This window comes from Ciconia boyciana, chromosome 4, assembly GCF_034638445.1.
Source record: "Ciconia boyciana chromosome 4, ASM3463844v1, whole genome shotgun sequence".
NCBI classification, from domain to species: domain Eukaryota; kingdom Metazoa; phylum Chordata; class Aves; order Ciconiiformes; family Ciconiidae; genus Ciconia; species Ciconia boyciana.
The window spans coordinates 36,276-59,637 of record NC_132937.1 but is presented as its reverse complement, the minus strand read 5'-3'; the positions used below and the strand labels follow the sequence as shown (position 1 = coordinate 59,637).

The 23,362-nt window shown below is 40.7% G+C and overlaps 1 protein-coding gene across 8 annotated transcripts in view; it reads right to left on the bottom strand.

The window, feature by feature from the left end:
* Nucleotides 1-23,140, bottom strand: part of LOC140650624 (zinc finger protein 462-like) — a 118,670-nt gene extending 95,530 nt beyond the window's left edge. For 3 of the 8 annotated variants that reach the window (XM_072859184.1, XM_072859186.1, XM_072859189.1), the window contains exon 1: nucleotides 22,635-23,138. The gene's annotated coding sequence lies outside the window, so the exon portion shown is untranslated. Of the gene's footprint in view, nucleotides 1-2,737; nucleotides 2,936-22,634 lie in introns of all 8 variants that reach the window. The other 5 variants (XR_012042090.1, XM_072859191.1, XM_072859188.1 and 2 more) reach the window with 3 other exon arrangements.
* Between the last annotated feature and the right edge of the window lie 222 nt (nucleotides 23,141-23,362).

Below are 23,362 nucleotides of genomic sequence, written 5' to 3'. Positions count from 1 at the left end.
TCCAGGCCTAAGAAGAGAGGCTGAAAGAATGAGTCCCAGGAAGAAGGACTTTTTGGAAAGCTCACACAAATATGCTTACTTGACAATGGGAACTTCTCAAAAGAAGGAAAAAAAATGTCCCAAAAATACATCAAGGTATTTAGATAAATTCAAGAAAAGTCAAAGGGTCCAAAGGTAGGAAAACCCTAAACTTGACCAGGATTTTGTTTTTATATATATTTATGAAGAAGCAATGTAGTGAAGTTTAAAGAGAGGCACTATATAAAATGTCAATAAAAAACCTTCTTAAGCTTTGGCCTGAGAAAGTCCCTTATTTTACTGCAACTCCAAACACGTAGTATAAGATACAGTGCTGCTGGATATAAACTCTTTGCTGTCAATGCTGTTCACCACCACCAGAGGTTCATCAATACTTGGAAAGCAGACTAAGCAGTAGTTCTCAATCTCCACTGCCATGTTAGAGTCATGGCTTTATTTGGATTGACAGAAACAGAGGGGGGGGAAGCCAGACAGAGCAGGAGAGCAAGAGCATGTGTGAGCGAGGGTGTGCATGCAGGAGGGAGGGAGAGGGAGAAAGGGAGCCCACAGGGGATAGAAGGAAGGAGAGAGGCAGGAAGAGGGAATTGTTTGTAGAATACCAAAGGGAAACAAGACAATATGATGCAACTCGAGTTTCCACTCATGTACTACAAATAAACCATTTAAAATACAGTAAAACAACAGAAATTACTATCTCACAGAGACAAAAGACAAAAGCTGGTTTTCAAACAGCTTCAAATTATTGAACATAATCTGAAGACTCATAACCTGCTGGTAGTATGTGAGAAACAAAAAGGCAGAATTATATATTCTAAGTAGCACATCTAATATTCCATTTATATTCTGTGCAGTTGATACCCACTTATTTGAATGATATAGGTTGAGCCCACACTTCTGTTAGGCTCTGTGTGAAAAACAAGCTAAGTGAGCATCTTTACCATGAAGAGTCTTACTCCTTCAACTAATCAGACAGAAGCACAGACTGGTGAACTGGCCTGGCTCCAGATCACACAGCTGGTCTCTGACAGAGCCAGAAACTGAATGTGGGTTTCCAGATTCCAGCCCCTCCCTGTTACACCACTTAACCTTTCTGTGCCTGGATCTCAAAAATCCCAACATTAACTTATTGCAACAGTTACAAATGGAAGCTTCTGTAGCACACTGTAAGTTTACAGTTTGGCAGCAGGTAGGTAAATCATACACCACACACAAGGTAACAACTTTTGTTCTTTGTGGTTTTTTGTTTGGTTTTTGGTTGGTTGGTTGGTTGGTTGGTTGGTTTTTTAATGGAGTTGCCATTTTCAGTGTGCTGTACAGAATCCAGGCCTTTTGCTAAAGAATTTAGGCCAACTCAACCAAATGTCTGCAGAGCCTAGAATTAGAGCCCATGGGGGAGGAGGAAGATGGAAAAGGGATAGACAATTTTAAAAGGGAGTTTTATAATGGGGATGGGGGGAAAGAGTTTTCTTACCAAGGACTGACAACTAGTAATAAACCCAAAACATTGTAGGCTCTGGGAGGCTTTTCTCTCAAAACCATTGTACCCAAACTGCTCAATCCTTTTACTCTGTTCTCAAACTTCTAACAACTGGACAACTTACTCATTTTTCTACTGTCCAGCAGAGTTCCAGGGGGGAAAAAAAATTCAAAACTTATTAGAAATTGAGAAGGGGTATTTTGTTTGTAGCTCCCCCCCCCTTTTTCTTCTTCTTTGGGGGTTTTTTTGGTTTTGGTTTGGGGAGGGGTGTTGGTGGGGTTGTTTGTTTGTGGCTTTTTTCTTTTTTTTTTTTTTTTTTTTTTTTTAATTCATAAGAATACCCTAGATATCCTGGGAAAGTTATGAAGCAAATTCTCCTGGAAGCTATGCCCATGCATATGGAGGACGAACAAGGTGATTGGGAACAGTCATGCCTGATTGCCTTCTATGATAAAATGACTGGCTTGGTGGAGGAAGGGAGAGTAGTGGATGTTGTTATCTTGATTACAGCACCTACATCAGGAGCTGCAGAAAACAGCATGAAGAATGCCTGACAGTCATGTGGCTTTACTGCTTTTCAGTCCTCTTGCTGAGGAGGGGTCTCTCACACTGTTTACTAACTGGTATCCAGTGGTGCAGAAGCATTACATTTCTTCCTCTTTTGTTTTGAGGAACAAGACTCTTCATTTTTCATTGTCCATTGCTCTGAACACAGTAATGGATATAACTGTGGTCAGTCAAGATATCGCATCTGTGCGTGTATGCTATGTCTGGATCTTCAGAAAGGCAGCCTGATATTTTATTTTTAAACTTAAGCTCCTGTTGCAAAGCTCCACATGCAATAGCTCCACTCCTGAAGGTTGAAAAATGGTAGAAGAGTATCCAGAGGAAAAAGAAAGCCACACAAGCCAACAGCACCAAGCAGATCAAGAACAAAATTCTCTCCTAAACATTTCTTCCCCTCAAAAATAAAAGGTCACCGAAAGATTAAGCCATGAGTATCATTCCACCCTCTTGCTCCTCTACCTTATTAGCTGCAGAATTATTACAAGTCTTGGTAACTGATATGCTTTTAGAGATTTCTCCAATTTTTATTTCTAGAAATTTAATGGAGCTCTGCTAGTTAAGGTCAGATCCTCAGCTGGGGTAAAGTGGCACAGTACTTATTAGAGCCTTTTATTGTCAAGTGGAGGATTAAAATAGGAAAAAGTTGTTCCTTACCTCAAAGTAGAATCTGCAATGGATCTCTAAGGTCTCAGAAGCTGAAGGAGGCAGAACCAGACCTGTTAATCATAGTACTGATGCTAAGTTCACCCTCTTTGAAGAACCTGCCTTTCAAATGTGTTCCAAAGCTGACAAACTTGTATCATATACCTGTAGCCATCTGGATCACAAGAACATTTTGGCAATGAAGTTTTGCTGTCAAAAAAAGGAAAGGGTTTCCTTTTCAGCTGAGCACATGGAGCTATGTTTATAAACTTGCATACTAGAAGGAAACGTTAAAGACAAAAAAGATTCCTTTACAACTTCTCTCTGAAAGTAGAGATTTTATAAGTATAGGAGAGAAGCAGGGAGACAATAGGTTGAAGAGTATTTACTTCCTTACCTTAACCTTATTCTGCATTTCACAATGGAAGACAGCCATTGATCCAAGCATTACTCATGGATTAAAATAATCACTCATTCAAACCAAGAAAGACAAAGGAAACCACTCAGACCTCTTCCCCCTTATTCATTCCTGAATTCCTTTGATCTCCCATTTCCTTCTAACTCCTCCAATTAGACTACTGCAATACAATATTCCAAATCCTGAAAACAATGCCCCAAAATTGAAACTACAAGTTAAAACCCCAAAATATTTTGTCAATTTGAGAATCATAACCCTCTTTCCTCCTGCTGAGGTAATTGCTTTATAAAAAGGAAAATATAGATATACACACACGCACTGAGTGAAGCTTTTACTACAGCATGACCTCCAGAACCAGGCTAATGTATCATTTTTCTCAGTAACAGACTTGATTGCAAAACAGCTGCTAAAAAAAACCAAAAACACCACACAAAAAACCCAAACCAAACCAAAAAAACAGAGAGGATCTGAAGACCCAACTCACATTCAAAGCCCTTGATTAGTAGGAACAGCAGACAAAAGAGTTAGTCCCTACATTTCCTAGATATCTTTCATAACAGACAAAAGTCTCAGACTTTGAGAGATGTCTGACAGAAAACTGAAACACATTAGAACTGACAGGTCTTTTAGATATGTGTAAAATGTTCTGAGAATAGAAGTGATTTTTTAATATACATATATATTTTTTTAAAAAGAGTTTGGTCTCTCCAGGAAACTGACATGTTGTTGAATTCTACTTGGGTTTTTAAGGCAACAATTACCTATGATAACTGAAGGACCAAAATCTCTAGTTCCTAGCTGACAAAGCAAGACTGAAGTTCGGGATAACCAAAGTGCTCGATTGCAGACTCCTGAGGAAACCTGAAGTCTCTTCCATTTGGGGGATTACTGTCCTTGGAAACAACAATCTGAAAGGCTACAGTAGTACTGCTAGGACTACCAATACCCTGTTCTATTTCTTATTTCCACTATGAAAATGAGAAAACAGAAAAGCACATAAATCCATGAGGAAGGCAGCTTTCGCTAACCATGTTAATAGATTCCACTTTGAGACCAAAATGCAAATAATTTCTACAGGTTTGATCCTTCATGGGGAGGTAGAGAAATAATCAGAAATCATAAAACAGATACCACAAGCCTACAGTTAGCCTTATTATTTCACTCAACTTTGATATAGAATTATAGAATGGTTTGGGTTGGAAGGGACCTTCAAAGATCATCTAGTCCAACCCCCTTGCCATGGGCAGGGACATCTTCCACTAGATCAGGTTGCTCAGAGCCCCATCCAAGCTGGCCTTGAATACTTCCAGGGAGGGGGCATCCACAACTTCTCTGGGCAACCTGTTCCAGTGTCTCACCACCCTCATCGTAAATAATTTCTTCCTTATGTCCAATCTAAAGCTACCCTCTTTCAAGTTTAAAAACATTGCCCCTTGTCCTGTCACTACAAGCCTTGGTAAAAAGTCTCTCTCCATCTTTTTTATAAGCCCCCTTTAAGTATTGAAAGGCCGCAATAAGGCCTCCCCAGAGCCTTCTCTTCTCCAAGCTGAACAACCCCAACTCTCTCAGCCTGTCTTCATAGGAGAGATGTTCCAGCCCTATGACCATTTTCGTGGCCCTCCTCTGGACCCACTCCAACAGGTCCATGTCTTTCTTGTACTGTGGGCCCCAGAGCTGGACGCAGTACTCCAGGTGGGGTCTCACGAGAGCGGAGTAGAGGGGCAGAATCACCTCCCTCGATCCGCTGGCCACACTTGGCTTTCTGGGCTGCAAGCGCACAGCGCCAGCTCATGTCCAGCTTTTCATCCAACAGTAACCCCAAGTCCTTCTCCACAGGGCTGCTCTCAACCCATTCATCCCCCAGCCTGTACTGATACTGGTGATTGCCCTGACCAGGGTTCAGGACCTTGCACATGGCCTTGTTGAACTTCAAGAAATTCACATGGGCCTACTTCTCAAGCCTGTCAAGGTCCCTCTGGATGGCATCCCTTCCCTCAAGCATATCAACTGCACCACTCAGCTTGGTATCATCTGCAAACTTGCTGAGGGTGCACTCGATCCCACTGTCTATGCCATTGATGAAAATATTAAATAGTACTGGCTCCAGTACGGACCCCTGAAGGACACCACTCGTCACTGGTTTCCACTTGGACATTGAGCTATTGACTGTAACTCTTTGGACACAGCCATCCAGACAATTTCTCTGTATAGGAAACCTTGCTACACTAGGCTACTAGATGGCATTTAGAGTGTGGTTTTGGTAAACCTCAGTTGCCTACTTAGACCCCTTACCCCACAAATATTATGGCATTTCCACCATCTATTCTTTGAGACAACTTATCCCTGACCTGACACAAGATATGGGGGGTAAGGATCATCTTACCTAATGATCACTGTCTACAGCTAGACAGCTGTCTATGTCTAACCTAACATTAACAGTCTAAAGTATTAGGCATTGTGGTGGGTTGACCTTGGCTGGATGCCAGGTGCCCACCAAGCCACTCTATCACTCCCCCTCCTCAGCAGGATGGGGCGGGGGGGGAAGAAAATAAGATGGAAAAAACCCTCGTGGGTCGAGAGAAAGGCAGTTTAATAAAGAAAAGCAAAGGCCACAGACAGTAGAAAAGGAAAACAAAAAGATTTTATTCTCTACTTCCCATCAGCAGGCGATATCCAGCCACTTGCTGGGAAGTAGGGCCTCAGTACATGTAGCAGTTGCTTCGGAAGACAAACGCCTTAAAAACAAATGCCCCCACCCCCTTCTCTTAGCTTTTATTGCTGAGCACGATGTCATAAGGTATGGAATATCTCTTTGGTCAGTTTGTGTCAGCTGTCTTGGCTATGTCCCCTCCCAGCCTCTTACCCATCCCCAGCCTACTGGCCTTTGGGTGGGGGGGGTTGGAGAGACAGCCTTGATGCTGTGTGTATTGGGTTTACGTGGCAAGGTTTTGGTAACAGGGGGCGGATGCATGGGTGGCTTCTGTGAGAAGATGCCAGAAGCTGCCTCCAAGTCCGACAGAGCCAGTTCCAGCCGGCTCCAAGACGTACCCGCCGCTGCCCAAAGGTGAGCCAATCGGTGGTAGTGCCTCTGTGATAACATATTTAAGAAGGGGGGAAAAACTGCTGCGCAACAGCAGCTGGGAGAGAGGAGTGAGAATATGTGAGAGAAACAACTCTGCAGACACCAAGGTCAGTGAAGAAGGAGGGGGAGGAGGGGGAGGCGCTCCAAACACCAGAGCAGAGATTCCCCTGCAGCCCGTGAAGACCATGGCGAAGCAGGTTGTCCCCCTGCAGCCCATGGAGGTCCATGGCAGAGCAGATATCCACCCTCCAGCCTATGAAGGACCCCATGCCGGAGCAGGTAGATGTGCCCTAAAGGAAGCCATGACCTTGTGGAGAGCCCATGCTGGAGCAGGCTCCTGGCAGGACCTGTGGCCCCATGGAGAGGAGCCCACCCTGGAGCAGGTTTGCTGGCAGCACTTGTGACCCCGCGGGGGACCCACGCTGGAGCAGTCCCTTCCTGAAGGACTGCGCCCCGTGGAAAGGACCCATGCTGGAGCAGTTCGTGAAAAACTGCAGCACTTGGGAAGGGCCCACGTTGGAGAAGTTTGTGAAGGACTGCCTCCCGTGGGTGGGACCCCACGCTGGAGCAGGGGAAGAGTGTGAAGAGGAAGGAGCAGCAGAGGCAATGTGTAATGAACTGACTGCAATCCCCATTCCCCATCCCCCTGCACTGCTCAGGAGGAGGAGGTAGAAAAGTCGGGAGTGAGGTTGAGCCCGGGAAGAAGGGAGGGGTATGGGGGGGGGGGGGGGGGAAGTTGTTTTTAGATTTGTTCTTATTTCTCATGTCCTGGTTTCGGCTGGGATAGAGTTAATTTTCTTCCTAGTAGCTGGTATAGTGCTGTGGTTTGGATTTTAGTATGAGAATAATATTGATAACACACTGATGTTTTAGTTGTTGCTAAGTAATGTTTACACTGGTCAAGGACTTTTCAGCTTCCCATGCTCTGCCAGGTGCAGAAGAAGCTGGGAGGGGGCACAGCCAGGACAGCTGACCCAAACTGACCAAAGGGCTATTCCATACCATATGGCATCATGCTCAGTATATAAAGCTGGGGAAGAAGAAGGAAGAGGGGGACGTTCGGAGTGATGGCATTTGTCTTCCCAAGTAACCATTACACGTGATGGAGCCCTGCTTTCCTGGAGATGGCTGAATACCTGCCTGCCGATAGGAAGTAGTGAATGAATTCCTTGCTTTGCTTTGGTTGTGTGCATGGCTTTTGCTTTCCCTATTAAACTGTCTTTATCTCAACCCATGAGTTTTCTCACTTTTACCCTTCTGATTTTCTTCCCCATCCCACTGGATGGGGAGTGAGCGAGCGGCTGTGTGGTGCTTAGTTGCCAGCTGGGGTTAAACCATGATACTCATTATCCTGCTCCGTTGTTAATTGTTAATTGGCAATAAATTAAATTAATTTTCCCCCGAGTCGAGTCTGTTTTGCCTGTGATGGTAATTGCTGAGTGATATCCCTGTCCTTATCTCAACCCACAAGCCTTTCGTCATATTTTGTCTCCCCTGTCCAGTTGAGGAGAGGGAGTCACAGAGCGCCTTGGTGGGCACCTGACGGCTAGCCAAGGTCAAACCCACCACATTGTGGGAGCACTGCTTAGCAGTAGCCAAAACATTGGTGTGTTATCAACACCTTTCTAGCTACCAATACAAAGCACAGCACTATGAGGGCTGCTAAGGGGAAAGTTAACTCCATCCCAGACAGACCCAATACAAGCATCTAGATTAGGGTGGGATGAATCACCTTCTAGAAGTGTCTGTCTCCCACTATCACATCTAGAGAGAGCCTAGACTCATCCTAGACTTGATGCCTTACTTTTCTGAGTCCATAAATTATTCCAATGGTTCATACTTTTCTTCCACTATTAAATAAGAATAACTATTTATATAGCAACCATTTTCTAGTATTACATTCCAGCTACTGCATCTTTTTATAGCTTAGTACAGATTCCTATAGTATCAGGCACAGACCAGCAAAGTAACTACATTAGCCCTCTAAATGTCACTTCTAAAAAGCTAAGGAGACTGAACTTGCTGAAAGCTCTTACTCTGAAGCATGATTTTTCAGACTTCATGTCATTCCATTCCCCTGAATCCCAACATTTCTACCCTCTGTTTAAGAAAATGCTGACTTCACAAATTGATTCAGTATCTCAGGAAGAACACATATACAGATAGGTAAGCTAGATGATAATATCTCCTTCTGTTGAACATGTCTACATTATTCCATTTATCCATTCCAGCCATTTTGAATGATATCTACTACTACTCAGTATCACTGATTTATGAAGAAGTCAGGACATAAGAAATAAAGTGAAGTCATTTCTTAAGCAAGTCAGAGAATGGTTTGATCCACGTTTTCTATCCATTAAAGATATAAACTGAATGAAGAGCTTCTTAGTTTGTTTTACATTTAAATATAAACTACTAGTACAGAGGAGAAGAAAAGTGTCTTTAAATGCTGTCAGACACCTTTCTTGTATAACCTATAGAATGATTTTTATTTGCAGTTAGTCCTAGTTCTATAAAACTAGTTCTATAAATGGTAAAAATACCATTCAGTGTTAAGAATCAGGGAAGGACAGAAGGGCAAAACTGCATCACACTCAGCCATGACTTGTATCCTGGCCCTATCGACCAAAATTTTAATCTGGCCCAATGTCACAAGATCCACATGAAGAGTATCACTGAGTCAAAGAAGCTCTAGGAACAAGTCCCTATCAGGAGCAAATAACTTACAGGAAGTCTCACCATTTCTCTGACGTGCTACCCCCACACTGATCAGTAACAGCAGCCTTTAAAGATACTGCCAGCTCACACTTCTTCCCACAGCCAGGAATTTGGCTGGCCCAGCAGCCCCCACACTGGCACCTCTGCCTGTCAGATAACATACCTTTGCCTAGAACTCACACACGGAGTGCTTGTAAGCCATCTGCAAGTGAAGAAACAGGTTAGCCACTGCCAGGTTATATGAATATTCAAAACAATAAGAATGGTAAACGGTTCATTTTCCCACACTGACAGCAGAGTACTAAATCAACACCGATACTGCTATGAGCTCTCAAAAGGTTACAAAGGATAGCTTCACTTTTCCCTTCTTCCTCTCTTACCATAAGAGAGGGAATAACTGTTTTCACACACCCTCCTTTTTCCTAGTAAAAAAAAATCATATTAACCAGAAAACACAGCCCATAGGTTCTTCAGAACTTCAGTCTGTCACAAAGTTACTCACTCAGGTTGGAGGTTACACTGTATCTATGACCTCCAAATTTCCTGTATTTTTATTTAACCTTGAATGTGTGTGCTCCATTGTATCTGATATCAGGTAAAAGTCTGAATCCACAATTCACCATTTTGGCTTCCAGCTTTTGGCTCCTGCCTTTAACTAAACCTAATCTCATCTAATCTTTCCCCACAGCTATAACTTCACTCCTATTTCACTAACTTTAGCTTTATACACAGCACAGAGAATTACAGATACAAACCTTTTTTACAAGGCACCTGTGAAAAAAATTAAATATATGGGTCTAAAAAATACTCCTGGGTTTGCAACTATAATCAATAAGTAGTTTCATGAAGATATTGATATTTTTAGTTTAAAAGCCCTCCAAAATGCAATAGTATTATATGGTTTCTGTTTCATAAAGGCTTTGACTTTCCTGCTATGATCCCAGTCTTGTTTTAACACATATTTTATATTAGAATGCATTCCAGGAAGCATATGGCAATAGAACTAGGTCAACCATTAACCAAATAACAGGAAGCTGCTCTGCAGAGCACACCCTTCAAAAGCTTGTTTAAGGAGCTAACTCTTCAGAATGTGTCCTTCAGTAAGGTTGAAGCTAACAGTTTCAAATGATTTTATTTAAAGCTACAAGGTCATCCACGTTAGAAGGCCTCTGGTACAAACCAGTACCACACTTTTCAAACTTGAAATAAGTCATTATCAAGCCACGAGACTATAATCAAATCTTGAAGTTGAATGTGCAACAAAATTAGCATTTGTCTTCTGATGCCCTCAAAGATTGATATGGACTCTTATCTTTTTATATCATTGTCTTTCTTTTTGGGTAATACTTTTATTTTAAAATCCCACAGATTTTGAAGTCATTGTTTTATTTATTCAAAGAAAGCAAACAAAAATTCTCTATACTTTTTTTTTAAATTGCAGGTAGCAGATCTGTGTTTCTTCATCATTTCTAACAGGAAAGCATGTTGGGATTAGGTGTAAATCACAGTTTCATCAGGAGTTTACATGGCCATTCATAAAGATATCCATTGACAAACATTACTGGTTTGGAGTACCTGATGACAGAAACACACAAAACATGCCCAATGTTCTCACTTACAGGATTACTGCACAAAACCTACCAGGGTCTCCAAACCCAAAAACTTCCCTAGCATCTAATACTTATGAGATGAGAAGTCAGGTCCATCTCTTTGGTGCTAGATCCTGCTAGTCTCCCAAATAATAATTCCAGTTCCTAATCATCAGACAGGAAATGATGATGCATCTACGAACAGAGAAAACAGAGCGTGTGTGTTTGTGTATGCACACAATCATATTTTCCTGTAGACTACTTTGTACCTTTAAGCAACAGCTCCTTGCTGAGACAGGCTAACTCAATGGAAGGCTGCCAAGCCTCCTGTGATAAGATTATCATCTTAGTAGTTATTTGCTGAAGATAGTTTATTACAAATAGCACCTTTTTGGTATGGAAAAGTCAAGAACAATGCATTTTCTTTGCACTACAGAGATGTTCTGGTTCGGCTAAGAAAAGGTGCAGACAAATTCTGGAAGCATTACATATGAAGAAACACTTCTGATGAAAGTTCAACCCAGTGCCCTCTAAAAATTGTCCAACACTGCTATTAAAAAAAAGCCACACAAAAAAAGCCCAAGCCAAAACCAAAAAAACCAAACCAAAACCACCAAACAAAAAAACTCCCCTCAAAGTTACCAACTACTAGAAAATTAAACCTGCAAGGAAAATTATATAGACACAACAGAGCAACCATACATTAAAAAAAAAGTTATATATCTTGATGGCACCCTTGATACTTTCTAATGCTGAAACTGAAATAGATAACTCCATGTTCTTGTAGCTATGTAACCAAGAAAAAGTCCTACCTTGGGAAATGGTGTTCAAATTCCACACAACTCTTCAGTGCTATTTCTTTGCAAGTTTCAAAAACAACTGCAAGTGCATCATATGCACAAGTGCTAGACTTAGAAAGCTTCAATCAAAAATCTCATGAATGGGGCCAGTGGAGGAAGTAGGAAAGTGTAGGGATGAAGTTACTGCAGATCTGAACAGTCTTCATAGACAAAACATGGTTTATATGCATTCCCTCTTCCCATCACCAAATTGTTATGGGGAAAAAACACCTGTGGGTTGCTTAATCCAGTCATTCAGTTCTCAGGAGCATATAAAGACAGTCATACTTTTGCAGAACTATCACAGAATAGCATTTAAGATGAGGATTAATTCAAGGGGAACTATAATATTATTCTTTTAAAATCCTGCCAAACAGGCAACAAATTGCAAGAGTTCTGGTTAGGAAGTCCAGCTCTGGCATGCCTGTCACAGAGTAAGTTCTAGTATACTAGAGCTTCCCAAGCTTCAAGTATAGGAAGATGTCCCTGAACTTGGGGGAAAAGCAACCCCACCTGCCACCACCATCTCCCACCAAGTTGACAAAAGACCAATCACTGGATTTTTAAGACTTAAAGAGTTCACAGAACACCTGGGAAGTTTATTTATGAACTCTTCCTCTGCAGATTTAGACACTCCAGTAACAGTATTTGGCTCATAAAAACTGGTGCCATGGTTAATTTAGCTTTAATCAAATAGAAAAAAAAGAAATTCTAAATAATAGGACATTCCTGCTAAGAAGAAAGCAGAAGCAACTGCAACATGTTTATATGGTTTCTTAGTAGTTACATAATTATAAAGTCTATGCAGTATCACTTGCGGAATTTCATACTATTCTTTGTTTCACAACTGCAGTGCAATGTTCCTAAATTATTACAGCTTTTGAGCAAACTATCTCAATGCTAAAGCCAAAAGGCTCTACAATGAAACTTCATCTGAAGCTCGGGACTTCCACATGACTGAACACTTATTTCTCCAGATTTGGAGAGCAAAAGGTTTGGAAGTGAAAGAATTATCTAGTGCATTAGCACCCATTGTCTCTTACAAATGAACTACAACCATGCCCTCACACAACCACAAACTAGCACCTCACTTACATGAAGTGGTAGTTGTTAAAAAACAAGGACATCTCATACATAAAATTATTTCCAACTGCCTCACTGAAAACTTCAAGATAATCAATCCATGTAGCTAAGAACCCAATCCTCTGAATGTTTACTCACATGATTAATTGCAGTAAAACTCAAAATTAAATCACAGGGACTATTCACAGAAATAAGTTTTTGCAGGATAAGGGCTTCAGGCCCCTATCTTTATTATCTGCCAAATGTACTATGGTAACAAGAGTATATAATGGTAGCTGAGATCTGACCTAATAAAAAGTCTTTGTTTATGATCCTAACAGTGGCAGTAAGAATTTAATAAAGCATATGCACTTGCCCACAAAACAAAATCCCAGAAATGTAAGAAGAGTCCTGTAGAGGTTTCAGTTTCACTGCCTTCCAAAGAAAATAGGAAGCCAATTCATATAAAATCTAATCATAATAAAAATCATAAAAATCTGTTCCTTGTGGCTACCACTACCCTGCAGTGTCTCCAAAACAGTGCTGGATTCACTGTTCAGTTTGTTGCAAGCACACATTTGTTAAACGAGGTTTCCTCATCCTAAAGCCCCCAATCTCTGCAGAGCTGGGATCTCAAACACGTTCAAACAAGCATTAGAGCACTACTACTATCCCATTTCCTCCGCTGTGTTGGCCTACTGAGTTAACATCACTCAAGCAGTTAGGCCAATGTCAGAGGCTCACAGTTTGACCTTCAGTATGTTTCTCTCTAGTTGTTAGAGATGTAATTAAGCACAGATAGGTTATGAAAAAGAAAAAAAAAGCATAATTGGCAGAAATAGGAAAATTAAACTTATACAAGAATGTTTGCCCAATGACTTGTTACACCAATCAATGAGCAACAGCTCAGAGTGACCCACCAACCAATAAAAATCAGATGATCTAGAAGATGCTGTCTACCAATGTTTGACCAACATCCTACACCAAGCAACTCCTGACTCAAAGCTTTGTCTTGAATGACATTTTCCAGTTATGACATCAGCAGTTTTAACATGATTCCTTGGAAGCATAGCACATGGAAAATCTTGTATCCCCCCTCCAGGGTGGAAGCAATGCAGAAAATTTGCAGAGAGGGTGTGAAATGGAAAATTAATTGTAGTACATAATCACCTCTGTAATCTGATCATTTAAAAATAATTCAGGTTTATTCATGCAGCTGGGAGACTCAAATATATTGTCTCACACTTTCAGCAGCTCTACTGAGTAATAAGGTTATGCCCTTAGAGTAAGAGAATCCAAAGTGTCTTATGTGAGAGCAGTGACTCTGATGGCAGAACCCTCGTGCTCTTGAGAAACAACAGCTTCTTCTTGACCTAACAGAATGAGGCCCAGGAAACTAATAGCTTACATAGGTAGCTACCACTTTTGAATGGTTAAATACATGATTCCAACAATCCCTGAGCCAAGAGGCATCAGATATGCAGATTTACATAATGACTTTCCATTACATTTACTTCCTAAAGGTCTGATAAATTCCTACTCTCCTTAGGTCACTGTACTATTGGACAGTGCTGTTTTACACCCTATGCTTGATCATAGGCAAAGAAACTTAACCTCTATATGACCTGAAAGGCAACATGCTGTCTCCCTACTCTACTTCTCCCACCAAAGATGAAAGGTCAATAGACCAAAAGGAATTGGTCCACACTGACTTCAAATTACATTAATTTAACTTTTGAGATGCACTCCTGGCCAAGAACTCAAACCCTTTCTTGCACTGTTGCGAGTTCTGGCTTTTACAACTGTATGAGAGGATAGTAACAATTCAGCAGTTGAGAGCTAATTAACTAGACTGAGAGCTGTCTGGCTACTCTCAATTTTCTATCAGCCATTTGTTAACATTTTTACACTTGTCAAGTTCTTTAACTGGATATAATAGAAGAATGGATTTCATAGCACATCAGCACTCGAAGTTATATACCCTATAGCCAAAGCCACCCAAATGTAGAAAAGCAAGGAAAAAAACTAGAATGCAAGATAGGAGTTTCTAATTAACCTAGGCAAGACAAACTCTCTCTTATTTATTTATATTGCCATTTATTTATTTTCCAACTATTGCTCATCGTATAACACACACAAAAATAGATCCCAGTAGGATGAGACACTCTTTATGGTTATTTCCCTCCTAGACTTTACTGCATTACCAACTAAATTATGTAGATATTGTATACAATTAGTCTCCTCTTCCATACACACCATAGTCAGCAATGTATGTGAGAACTGATAATCAGTCTGAATGACCAAATTGACACAGTGAAAAAGTGACAGTTTTCTCCATTCCCAGATCTCCAGGTACTCCGCAAACAATGGACCAGATGTGCCACTCTCACTAACCAGAACCACACTCTGAAGGGTTGGTTTGGTTTTTTTCCCCCCTTCTTTTATATTTCAACACACAAAGCAGTAGAATCCAGCACCACAGCCTTAATTGCCAATATTCCTCTGAAATCCTATATTATGCCTATTTTACTGCTGGGAGCACAGGGTTAAAGGAATGCAACAAATTAAGAGCAAGATTTCCAGAGGTGACCACTACTTCTTTAGTCTCTTAGGTGGTTGGTCAGAGACCCTTAAAACCCAATTATGAAGAGTCACGTGCCCACAATTCCAGCTGAATCTGAAAGGACCTGAAGAATTCAAATTTAAGTTTAAATAAATAAATATTCAGAGGTCACTCTAAGTTCTGGACAGAAACAATCTGCCCAACACAACACAAATCATCTTTGGAAATGATAGAGAAACATCTATATCTGACTTACAGCATAGACCACAAGATCATCACTCTAAGCAGTCTCACAAGTCTAGCCTGGACTGGAACATCCACTTTGTTCAAATAAAGAAGGAAGAAACTGTTATCCAACCACCAAGTGAGTTAATCAACTTTACCAGTCACTCTAGAACTTCTGCCTAATCCGAGTTAGAAAATATGGAATTAAATTAACAAGAGGAAGAAGGCAGAAAAGAAAAAATACTTGTTTTTTCTTTAGCTTCATCACCAGACAACTGAAATGGCATCCAGACTGCAGTGAGCCTGTTATTAATGATTCCTTTCCCAGCTTGACATTAAATTAAAATCTTCAGCAGACCAACCATCTTTCAAGTAATTAAAAGGTAAATACACCACCCTGCATGTCAAACAGCACTCACTCTTGACTTGAATCTACAAGCACATACAGCCTTCCCTTAGCATTTTCATTCATTTAATAAATAAGCTACAGAAAAAACATGTACTTGCTTGCTGTAATATACATTTTCACTATCTCCTTCCCCCATCCTTCTCTTCTTTTGTCAACAATCAGAGATGAGGGAACAATTTGCAGAAGAAACATAGTTGTTACTTATCACAGGAGGCCCAAAACACATTTTTAGTCATGGCAACTGATTTATTGTGTGATTTATTGAGTTCCAGCAGTATGACCCATCTACTTCCCAGCAAGCACTACTACCCTATGATGCTTTCTTCCCATGATTACTGGCATCATCCCAAAGCAAAACTACTCGAACCCTAAGAACTATTATCATCAGTAAAGACTTTGCTCATTGAACCAGTGCAATGAAGCCCCTATTGTCCACAAGACCATGGAAACAGTTAACACCAGATTCCATTTTCAGTATCTTTCAATACAAAATCTTCTCTTTCATATTATCAGAAGCACATTGAATTCTGTCTTTATCAATCTTTGTAATATCTGCTTTGTTTTCTCTTGCAAAATCATTCTCCTGCCTCTCTATCCCATGCAATCACTCTATTAACAGCAAGTTTCCACTACATGTAATTATGGCATGCCTTATCTTAGTCTTCTTTTTGCTGAAGAGTTTGGCCTATTTTCTATTTCTACTAATGCTGACCTAAACTGCTTGTCTTCCTTGAAGGACCTTTCCCTCCTCTTCACAGAATAAACTTTTAGCCCCAGTCAATCACTTAATATATTTATTCTAGAAACCAACTGTCCATGATTACATCATGAAGACTACTCAAAAATGAAGAGGTTTCTAGATCAAAGGGAAACAGAAGGCATGACTTTTATTGCTGTATCTTGGACTGATGTTCAGTTAACCATCACATCTCAAAAATGACTACAGAGCAAACACGACTTCCCATGGTGGGAGGAAAAATTTTTTTTTCAAAACATTACTTGAAGAAAAGTTTATTCAATAAGTGATTAGGCAAGAATATTTTAAAGGATACTGCAATAATTAGACACTACCATCTCAAGTTGAACAAGCTACTGTACAAACAATAAAGCATTCTTGCTAAAGATAACGCAGAAAAAAAATAAAATCACATATAAGCTTGAGTGTTTCAAATAGATTAAACTGGAAACAAAGATTCTCCTTTCTCCATCTCAAAACCCCTCTTTCAAACCCCTTCAGAGTTGAGTTTGTAGTGTGACATCTGGGATAGCTTCATAAAACTAAAGACACAAGTAGGAGACTTGGAGTCTTTGCTACGGCTTCTAAAGTTAAAAAAACAAAACAGTACAAAACTCAATCTCAGTTGACTCTTTATTTACTCATGTATTCAGCTTCTCAAACACAAGCTTAACAGGCAGAATAATACTTCCAAAGCTCAGGACATAAATGAAGACTGAATTATTCTTATAAATCAAATCCCCTCATTCAGAAACTTCTATTAAAGCCTTTTCACTACAACTAACAAGATAGCTCAACTTATGATAATCATCTCACTTCCTCCCCCTTTTCTTCTTTCAGTACTGGCATACAAACCATGCTATTTTATCTCTTTTTCTGTTCTCCTAGGTCTTCTGGAACATTTTATTTTCAACAGTCAACAAGTTTGGAGGAGTACTACGCTGACATTCAACTGTTTATAATGTTAACTGCATCTGCCAGCAGCATCACACCACCTTTTCCACCTCCTTGATTAAAGAATTTGTAGCACCTCTGTGTGAGAAGGAGGAGGAGTCATCTCCATAGCACTAGAGCAGATATTCACTGCAGCCCATGGAGGATCCATGCCAGAACAGATGCTTTGTAAAGGAACTGTGGCCCGTGGAGAACCTACACTGGAGCAGACTTTTTCCTGAAGGACTGCAGCCTGTGGGAGAGCCCACACTGGAGCAGGAGAAAAGTGTGAAAGGGAAGGAACAGCAGAGAGGAAATGTTATGTACTGACCATACTCCCCCTTGCACTGCTCATGGGGAGTAGAGGAGTCTGGAAATGAAGGAGTGAAGCTAAACATGGGAAAGGGAGGAGGAAAGGTGTTGTTTTAATGTTTGTCTTTTTGTTTCTCACTACCCAAATCTATTTTAATTGGCAATAACTTAAATTAATTTTCCCCAAGTTGATTCTGTTTTGCCCATGACGGTAATTGGTAAGCAATCTCCTTGTCTTTATCTTGACCCACAAGCCTTCGCATCCTATTCTCCTCCCGTCCCTGTCCCACTGAGGAAGGGGACTGAGTGAGCAGCTGGGTGGGTGTTTGGCCCTTAGCCAAGGCTAACCCACAACAAAGTGTTAAGCAAACCATTCAGTTCTGTCACTAGCAGAATAGTTTTTATCTGGAACAAGTTTACAAAATGGACTATTTAAGTCCAATAGAGAGAATCTTCCATTAAAATGTTTATATGACTTCCTACTATGATGCACTGTAAGTACAAAACAACATCTAGAACAACAAAATAACTAAGACACAAAAACATTTTACAACTTGTCCTGGTTTCGGCTGGGGCTAAACCACAACACAACTTAATGTTCTTTGTAGACTGTTCCTGACCTATCAAAAGAGGATCTCCTTCCTCTACAATATTTCAAATGATTCTTTTCAGTACTTCAGTGGGTTGGATTTTTTAAAATTATACATCCATATTTTTTGTCTGTATGTTTGGTTAGTGATGGTTTCATAATAGCACAAAGCTAGTCCTTTTCCCCCACAGTTTCACACTACAAAGCAGTGTTTTGCTTATTTGAGAAGTTATCTGCCAGAACACGCAGAGAAAGTGCTACTGCAAATTAGAACAATCTCAAATAATATTGTAATCCTACAGGTTTTATTTGTAAACCAAAAACCATCAGAGGAATAGAGTATACTTGTTCCTGGGAGTTCCAAACTTTAAGAAATATCTGGGGTTTTTTAAGTAACCTTCCTCAAACTGTAGCTTGTAGTATAATAAAAGTGTAGTGCTTCCAATTTCCTTTGTAAGCCTAAAAATTCAACTTGTCCATCCCTTACGGCCAAATGTACTCTACATATATGTTTGGACATCTGACACATGTTACAATTCCCATCTGATGTTTCTTAGCTAGCTCTCTTACAATCCATCCACTCATGGCTTCCAACCATCAATCTTCCTTTAAGTCAAAGGCCACAACACTATTAAATTTGGTTCTATCTTTAGTGAATTATAATAATCATTCAAAAAAAAACCCCCAAACAAACAACCCCCAACACTTCTGCTTGCAGTAGCTCTACTTTCCATCCATCATCCAATTATGTACTCGCATTCTTCATATCCTAATCATCCACACACAACATTTTTTACTTTCCCCCACATATCAGAATATAATTTCAAATTGATGGAAGAAATAAATGCTAAGTGCAACCTTTTAAATCCAACATTTCTCAACAATGTAATTAATTACAAGTCTAATGGTAACGTATAAGGAAATCAATTGTTTAAAGTACTGTTTTTAAGTGGTGATCTGTGGACTATTTCTAATGGGCCTAAAAAAGGTAATCAAGAAATTCAAGTTCATATACTATAGGATAAATTATGAATGCAAATTTTCTAAAAGTGCTAGCACTGTGGAAAGTTTCTGAATGCCCACAAATCAAAAGCTATTACAAACCATTGGTTTGAACCAAAAAATTAATGTCCAATTGCAAAATTCATGAGCTAACAGTGACTAGCATTTTTCAATATCATATTTCCAAAATTCCTTTAGCTCACTGGTTTGTAAAATTTAAAAAAAAAAAAAAAAGTCTCTTAGCTAGTCTTCTGACAGCAAGGTAATCTTCAATTTCAGTCTGGGTATAATTACAGCAAGCAACATCATTAGCTGAAATTATGAGACTGAGACTGAAATCTCTTTAGAGAACAAGGAAGAATACCCTCATGGAAATGAAACCACATTCACCACAACTCAAACATTATATCTGTTGTGATGACCTTTGGTTTTGTAGGGTGTCTGTCACCAGGTGCGAGGAATATATAGGCCCTCCCATAAAGATCTTAATCTTAAATCTCATTTGCTCTTGGATAGCACGTTTCATGTTCAAGTGCAATGCATCTATACATCACATTATAGCACTAGCACTGAGTTGATCTCTCAAAATATGAGGCAATTCACAATACAAAATAAAGATAAATATCTAAGAATACTCTACACATAACAGAGAGGATGGGCATTTAGAATCTGACCCAAACTAATACAGTTCAGTGAGGAACTTTTAATTTCCTTCAAAGGGTGCTGATTTAGGCCCATACTAAGAATGGCAAATCGCATCCATCACCAGGAAAAAACAGTTAATTTTTCCCCTCTTCACTCAGTCAGTGTAACATTAAACATATATGAAATTGTACGTTCCACGGCCCACCTCACAAAGGACTTTGTTTCAAAGATATGGAGATAACTATAGTATCTCAGTAATTTGGGTGACACATCTGCAACCAGAACTTAAGAAATACATAACTGATAATGCAATATATTTTCAAAGTATGTTATATTATATACAGAACAATTTCTTGCTAGATGAAATAAAACGAGCATTAATTTTAACCTTGCAGCAGCTGGAATTCCAAAGTTCATCACTAACCACTACCATCTTTCTATTCTTGGTGCATGCATGGAAGCATGGTTACTTGTATTCATTCACTGGTCTCTCATCCTATCATTTCTACCATACATACATCTACATTTCACATTTCCTCTCGAGCTCTTCCGAGTATTCCATCTGATACTTTCCCCATGGAGTTGCACTTTAAGATGCTCAGACACTAAAGCATTTAATTTGAAATTTTGAGGAACTGTATCTACTATGCAACCAATGTGCAAATTGATGTTGGTGGGAAAAAAGGCCACGTGTGAGACCACCCTAAACTATTCCAGATGAAAAGGTGGGTTTAAAAAAAAAAAACAAACAACCCTTCCTGTTCAACTGCCACGACATAAAAGCTTCCAGCAACATCCTTGTTATGTTTTTCAAAAAAGCATATTGTAAGACACCAAAAAAGAGCACCATGAAAGTTGCCATTTCCCCCCCCCCCCAAGAATTATGCATTTTATGGTACTGAGAAGCTTCCTGAAAGCTTTCCAGTATTATAAATATGCAACCTAGTGAATGAAGGAGAATGTTCCATATTAAAGCACATCCAGAAAAAAAGAATGCTTTTGAGCATCAGAAGGTAAAATGCCAAAACTCAGGCCATCGTCACCACATAGAATGAGATTTCACGATGTTCTCTGGAAGAACCTGAGCAGCCTCAGGCTACAAGCACTTGCCTCCAAATATTATATGTATTACACACACACGCTATTTCTTTAGCTAACTGATCAAACCCTTAAATCCTATTAACTTTAACCAAAGAAAAATATATAGAAAAGTGACCTCAACATGAAAGCATAAGAGTTAAAAACAACAAAATAAAAGTTTTTCCTCTATGTGAAGGACAATCCAGGCATTTTCTTCCAGTTCTCATTTCCTGATAGCATGAAATCAGAAAGAATACCCATCACAGTCTTGTACATTGAAAAACTGAAGAAATCGGGGGGGGGGGGATTGCCAGCAAAGCTTAAAACAAAAATTTTTTAAATGGAGAGATCCATAGTGTTAGGAGCACTTCCCATCTCAGTTTTGTCTACTGGAAGCCCGCTTGCTCTCCTCCATTTTCTGGTGGAGCTAGAGAACATGACATGGCTTACCTGACTCAGATCACAGCTCTCTGCCAAATTAGTCACTTCCTCTTATACATGCAAGCAGCTTCATGAGACACACACACAGAGTCACACAAAAGCAGCAATAGAAAGCACTCAAACTTGAAGGTCTTTCTGTTTCCAAACATTAGAAAACGAATGCAAAGCCCCCCCCCCGCCCCTTGGCGGCGGCCGGGGGGGGATCTTAACAGATCACATGTATAGGAAACTCCAGGATGATCCGTGTGTAGGATAGAAACCACAATGTTGGGGGGGAGTTTACTCCAAAAGGCATAAAAAGACCGTAGACTGCATGCGTGTATGGGAGAGAAGCTTTGTGTTGTGGAGTCTAAACTGAAACCAAAGCAAACAGCTTACAAATGGAGGACAGGGAGATAAAGAAATGGAAAGAGGGAGAGAGACAGAGAGAAAGCTGCTCCGGGTGATGGAGAAAGGCGCGGGAGAAAACTCCTTCCTTGTCAGACTTCGAGATAGAGACATCGGGGGACCGAACAAGAAGTGGGCTTCTTCCTTTCTTCCCTTCTCTTTCTCGAAAAGGGAGCAAAAGTGTGTGTAATGGCTTCTGCTCTCCAGCTGAACACTGTCGTCCTCCTCCAAACAATGTCCTTCAAAGAAACCACTGCCCCATACACACGCACACCCAAGACGGAGCCAGAAGCCCTCACATCCCAATGTCAGGAGAGCGGGGGGGGGGGGGGGGGGGAGCATAAATATCTGTGTGAGGGACCAGCTTTGCAAGAGGGGAAGAGAAGGGAGGGAACGGGGACAAAGACAGAAAGAAGGTCACCCGATTGCCTGAGTCATGCCAGCACGGAGCTTTTCTCTCCTCTGTGGCTCTCCCGTCTCTGATCCAAGTTCACACACACAGCACCATCCAGACATAGCGCGCGCGCACACACACACACACACACACACGAGCGCGCGCAAACACCCCCACCCCAAAAGCTCTACACGTATCTCTTATCTCTCCATGTCCCCCTTTAAATGTAACAACAAAAATTAATTAACCGCTTTCCTCCTCCCACTACCAGCACCTCCTCCTTCATGCAAGAGACCTCTCTCAAACAAAACACGCCGCTTTTTTTTTCTTTGCTTTTTTTTTTTCCTTTCTTCCTCTCCTCCCCTGGCCGAATGAATGGATTTCACAGAAACATGGTGGAAAAAACGGCATACACACACGCACACACGAATGAGAGAATCTCTCTCATGCCAAACCAGAGATGGGTTTTACTTGCAAGAACTTACAGGAGCGTCCCGACGCCACTGCCACCTCTTTCTCTCTGCCTAGCTCTTCTTGTTATTGCTGTGGAAGTTGCTTTGTGAGTCTCGTGCTCCTTGGCAGGCAATGGAGGATCGCCATCTTTTCCCTGATCCCCCCCCCCCCCTTCACTGGTTTGCTGCGGATGACCTGAGATACCCGTCTCTCTCACATTCTGTGTCTCTGAATAAGGATCTACCAGGGGGAGAGAAAGAAAGAAGACAATCTCCTCTCCTACCACACAAAATGCAAGAGCACCAGGGGGTGCAAGAATCCCTTCTAACAACAACGTGTAGGGGAAGAGGAGGAAAAAGAAAACAGAAGAGGAAAGAGCAAGAATAAAAAGGAGGAAGGAGATGGGAGAGGAGGGAAGAAAGAAGGAAAAAACAAGGAAGAGATCTATGAGGCAGAACAGATGTAAGAGAAGATGGTAGAGATGGGAGGTGTTGAAAATGAAGGAGATTAAAAGGAAGAAGATGGTAACAGAAAGTTAAGGTTTGGGGCACTGAGTCACTCACAAGCCAGGAAGGAGGAGGAGAAGGGGGAAAGATCTGAAGAGCCCCTTCCAAGCTGTTGCATTCTCAAAGCTTCCTGCACAAGGGGCGCTCAGCAGCTCCTGCAGTGCTAGGGGAGCTGCTCGGGGGGAGCACTATGCTAGGTCATAGCTCTCTTCCAGCCATGGCAAAAAATTGTTTCTGCATGCAGATCTGCCCCT